Genomic DNA, 6,311 nt, shown 5'->3' on the forward strand with positions numbered 1-6,311 from the left:
CGTTTGGGCCGCTCTGTGGGGGTTGTTCGGTGATGACAAACCGCTTGCTTACGATCGTCTCATCATCAGTTTCGTTGGAACAACGTCAAACGAAAATGTTTCAAAGTCTAAAACAACATCCACAGCAGCAGCAACAACAACAACAAATCACATAAATCGGCCATGCTGAAGGTAATAAACAGAAGGTGGAAGGAAAATCAAAGACTCGACTTACAGCTATACCAAACTCAAGCGATGATATTAACATTGTTCTGGAATATTTTCAGCAGCATTCAGCGATGTTACCTAGAATGATCTGGATGAAGTGATGATCCATAGGCTTAGCCACCCTAGAGTTGATGCACACTCATTCTTATTTATATATATAGTATTACATCAGTCAATTATAAGATTTTACTACGTATTTAATCGACTTAACGCCACTGTAATGATACGGTGTGCACTTAGCAAGAAAAAGATCGGACTAACTAACTTGTGGGAATATTAATCACAAGTTTTACATATGGTGTATATTCTATATTCTATATTCTATATTCTATATTCTATATTCTATATTCTATATTCTATATTCTATATTCTATATTCTCTATTCTATAGTCTATATTATATTTCTATATTCTATACTCTATGCTCTATGCTTCATTGTTCTAGGTATTAGCTCGACCTTGGTTCGCCCCTAAAATATTGTCCAATAACAAAGAATAATAGTCAACAGGCAATTTACATGAACGTAAGTGACCATTCAAATACCCTGCACTCGAATAAATGTGAGTTGTATACCCTGTCAAAATGAAAAGTCCATAGATAAGCAAATGTTCTGAACTCATAGAGATAGGGATGCTTTGGCAAGATCTGTTCTAACTTTTACATACGCTTGCCAAGCTAAGCCATACCCTGTTTTATTCATACAGGGACTGGGTATCAGCAGTGAGCCTATAAAAATGAATATAAACATAATTTATTGTTTAATAACAATTTAGTATTGTGCGCAAATGTTTGGTATTTAATATGCACGTCGCGAAACTATGCGACGTATTCGATTGCCCAGAGTCGAGATACCCCACACCCGATACCCGCTACCCGATACACGATCCCCAAATGCCCCGTTGCCCAGCTGCCAGCTCCCCAATTACCAATTGTTTATGGGCATGCGCATATACATACATATATGCTCGCATATATATGGCTCTGGAGAGGCCTTCTGCTCAGTGGGACTTGGCATTGCGAACGGTAATGGAAGATGTAAATGTGTCCGGGGTTATTAGCCGTAGTCAAGTTCAACTCAGCTAAGCAACAGAGATGACCAAAAATAAAGGATATACCTGGCAATTCAACAAGCGAATCTCTAACATAATCTCGATCGAGCCTCGCATAAGTCGCCATTGACTGACTCACAATCATATCCAAACATATTCAGCATAAACATTGTGAATCAATGCATGACTGCGCCGAGTGAGTCAAAAAGTCGTCGAGCAAAGTCCTAAAACAGCAACTAGTTGAGAATCGAGCTTATCTAACTAGCTGCTACCCTGTACTCGACTTAAGCTTAGCCCAAAAAAACATTTGTTTGTGCTTCCGAATTTTTTTTGAACAGTTGTGTTGCCAATTAAGACTGAGTTATTGTCCAACAGCTGCTTTTGCCTTTCAGATTGTTCTGGCTGATAGTTGGTCCAGATTTTTACCTATTATATTATAAGTATAAATGGATTATATATAGATCATACATTGATAATCTATAGATCACAATTACAGATAGCGCATGTAGATCTTATGCAGATCACTTCTAAATCGGATTTAGTTTATATGTAAATCATACTTAGATCAAATTTACATAATATGTAAATCACATGTGAATTCATTATAGATAATAAATACATACATCATATGAAATTCATATGTAGATCAAATATAGAGTATATGTATATTATCTACTAATCCACTAATTAGTACATTTAGTTAAAGAAGACTTTATAGACCATATATAGATATATACATATATATGTATACTGTATAAATCATATAGATCACAGAGATCACATAGGTCATATAGATTATGATCTATGTGATCTCTATGTTCTACGAGCATATATATCATATAGAACACATACATAAATCATATAGACTGTAATGATGGTGTGTCATAAATTAACATATGGTTTTATATAGATCACATATAAATCATATACTTAGATAACGTTGTTTTTACCTAATATTAGGTCTATGGGATCGTGCTATACCATAGATCAAATTCCATATAAAGTGCTGCTCATTAAGTGCTCACAGTCCAACTACTGCAGTATGTAATTTGCAAGGGTGGTCCCTGCTCTCCCTGCAGGGTATATCACATGTCAGGCAGCGAAGATTTCAAATTTTTAGTTTTTTTTTTCGCGCGCACTTCATTATCTCGATTTGAATTATGGGCTTGTACAGAAATAACTATTATTAGCAGCTAGCAACACAATATGAATACGAGAAATTTTCGACTACGTACGTGAGCACAATTACGAAATGAATGTAAACCAGGTCAACTCCCTGGGGGAGAAATGAAAAGCGATTCCAGATGCACGGATATACACATAAGTGCGGTATAAATAATACAGATTAGAGCTGAGAACATATTTGCTTTCTCTTCCGGGTCTATGAGCTCAACTATTATATATTCTATGTGAAGGATAACCTTTCGCCAATGATCGCACGTTTTTCCGTACCGAATTCGTGTGAGGGATTTACCTGAATCGATAATCATCCGCATGCCGCCTATGCCGCTGCTACCCTACCCCTGCCCCTACCCCAACCCCTACAGCTGCCCTATCCGCGATCTTGGTGCCTTTGTCCAGTTGTCCATTTGCGGTTAGTCGCACGTTCGTGCCGTGCGGTTTAAATCGTGTTGTCGAGCCATTTAGGACACAATTTATGCACGTCTCTCTACCCCCTCTTCCTCTCTGTCTCTCCTGCTCTCTCGCTCTATCCATATATACATCATATCAGACTCATATGTAAGCAACTAACTGTCTGAACTTCGTGCGCACGCATTTGATTTCTCATTCGATATTTAGCACTTAGCTCCAATCGCAATAGCAATTGGCTTCAGGGAAGCACACCTCAAGCCTCAGCCATACGCTGACATTAATCTAAGAATCTAATAACAAAAAAATCACAAACTTAGAACTAACTCATATAAATGTACAACTTAGATAATCAGAGTGGTTTTTGTGGTGGTTTTACTATAACTCTCTGTAACTCTCAAAGGGTTTTAAAGTTATTTTATAACAAAGGCTGTTTAAACAGGATATATCCGTATAGATTGTAAATATAGGTTTAATAATACGTGATTTACAATCTTTTAAATAGTGATTTACGATCTTTTAGAGTAGGATTAACAGATCTTATACAAGTCTTTCCTATATATTTACTTCAGGTGCCCTGTCAGTCAGGTTAGATCGTTTGTCAATATCTATCAAATGGATCATTAGATTTGTAGAGTTACTTTAATAGAGTGGTCGTGATCGTCCGATCATGTGATCAGCAGATGCTGTTGCAAAAGAAAACAAAATATGAAATCATTCGCATTTTGTTATCGCGGAATGCGACAGGTAAATGGGGCCAAATAAATATGGATGATAAAATTCCGATGCACTGTGAACTAGCAGTCACGCGGATGACGATCAGGATGTTAGTATGTCAACAAAGTGGTCTATGTGACTGCTGACACGCACCGCACAATTATCAAATGGATCCCCGGATTGCCGGGCGGAGGGGGCGTGGCGTGGCGTGGCGTGCTTTAAATGAGCACAATTGTAGGCATCAAAATGAGATGCCATATGAAGCGATTAAAGTGTCTATAAAGACACTCTGAGCACTCGCAGCCACTGAGATACAGATTTCAATACAGAGATACGAAAGTACCGACATGGATATACATATACATATATGTATATATATCGAGTTAGCTTTAGAATCGGTTAACGTGCTTGGCATAATTTATAGAAGCATTTGTGTAGGCTTGTCTTAATGGCGAAAAATTGAAAGCATTTAGCATTTCAAGCACTTACACACAGTTCAGCGCTTGGGGGCGGCTAAGTGGGAGGGTGGAGGGGCGTGCCAACTGGGCGGTACACTTTTATATGGCATCGAGAGGGCCTACAGGTGTTTACATTCAACGACCCATTACCCAGCACGCCAAAAACAAAAACAAATTGAAAGCTTAATTGATTATTGTCAGCCGCCAAGTAGCTCAACTCTGAACTATACAGCACTATATACATAAGTATATATCTATCTAACTAACTATACAGCTGCATCCAGGTATACTTGGCGAGAAGAAAGCCAACAATTATCGCATTAAATTGCAACAATTAAAGTGCAGCGAAATAATTGAAATGCGCGTTACACTTGATGCTGTTCAAACTGAATTTGTTTTGTTTCAATGCCCGCTCAAGGCAATTCTAAAGAGAGTGTATTGGTTTTGTGGCAATGCTTCTCTTCCCCTTTAGCCTCATCTAGTGTGAAGTGTCAACACTTTTTGGCTACGTTTATTGATTGCTTGACAAATCGATTTATATTATATAGCTCAGAGAGTTGAAGTTTGGAAATTTATACTCTGGTGATACGCTCTATATAAAAATGGCAAGTGGATATTGTCAGATATTCTCGCAGAACGTGACAAATATAACAAATCGACATATATCTCTCACAGTTTGATCTTCAAAATAAATAACAGATATCCCCTGGATACGCCACTCCACATTTTATCCGCTATACATATTTATAGAGATACACTTAATGTAGGTGTGGCTAGCATGAAGAATAACAAAATGTACAGATCCAGACTCATCAAGCTCTCCAACTGACCTGCTCCATAGATCCATCCATAGACCTACAACTCACATACGCGATCTGATTAACCGAGTATATGGATATGGTAAAAAACTTACAAGTTGTTGTACAATCAACGAGCATTGTATAATCTTTTGCACCTGAATGATATTTTCTCTCGAAGGTCAAGCTAGCCACATTAGGGATCGGCGAAATTCTATTACACTTTACGCAACGCATTTGTGAATACTTTTCAGATTGATTTATAGCACGAAGCGATGTAAATTTTAAAAGCTCAATTATAATTAATTTTCTAATTAATATGGAACAGTATAATTAATGGGGCGTATTTGGGGAACCCTTCGTGGCGTGGGTATGTAACGTAGGGTTTTCGACGAGATTTGCATTTCTAGAAATATCACAATAATGTCGAATATACCTCGATCATCTCTTTTATCCCATCTATGCCTTTTATAAATAAATTTTGAAATGAATTCAAAATAAAGCTGAAAGCCAGAATAATCTGATAAGAATCACATCAGAAACACATTCCATACAAATGACGTGCTTCTTGCGTTTGGAATCAGCAATCGAAGATCAAAAGAACTGCGCAAAGAAAAAAGTTTCAAAGTCGACAGGCTTTATGAGTCCTTTCTGATTGCAAATCATAGCCTTATCTTGATTACATCACTTCAAGGGGCTGACAAAGAAAGGGTAATTAGAAGCGTATCATGGGAGAAGAAAGAAAAAGCGAGACAGAACAAGAAAAAGGAAAATAAGACACAAAGTGAAAAAGCGACAGAGAGATACTGAGAGAATGAAATATAATATGTAAGGATAAAGCTAACGAAAGAGAGACATACACATATTACAGAAAAGAGATAGAAGTACAGACAGAGAGAGAAAGAACTCACCCAAAGACAAAGAGAGAGAGAGAGAGAAAGGAACACATATGTATGTAAAAGAAGAGGCTGGACTGGACCTTACTCTCTGAATTACTGGCTTTAGATATAATCTAACACATCGCTGAATAAGTCAGGAAGTAAGCATACACTTAGACGTTGCCTGACAATATTGTTAACTAATTTCGGAGTAATACGAAATTGAAATCGGACGTCAACAGGCCGAATACGTCACGTGCAACTGACGAAAAGCGCCAGAGAGCGGCGTAATGATATCAGTTAAGGGTACAAATCAAAGTGAGGTGGTGTACGGCCAAATTGATCCGATTACACAAGCTCGATTTATAAATAAAGTAAAGCCAAAAAGCGATGTTGTATATATATATAATATATATGCGAGATTATAAAAATAACCAAACAATCAACAATATATCGAATAATTCGACCCACAGAACGTCACAATGCCAAATATTGCATTTTGGGCGTGGAACGCAGCAGCAGAGGCAACTGCTGTAAGGCAGAAAGAGAAGAGTATATAGAGGCATGCATACCCACACATGCGTGTGTGTGTGTGTGCAGACATTGAGGCGTCAG

This window comes from Drosophila arizonae, chromosome X (genome assembly GCF_054131065.1).
Source record: "Drosophila arizonae isolate 15081-1271.41 chromosome X, UAZ_ARI_1.0, whole genome shotgun sequence".
Taxonomy (NCBI): Eukaryota; Metazoa; Arthropoda; class Insecta; order Diptera; family Drosophilidae; genus Drosophila; species Drosophila arizonae.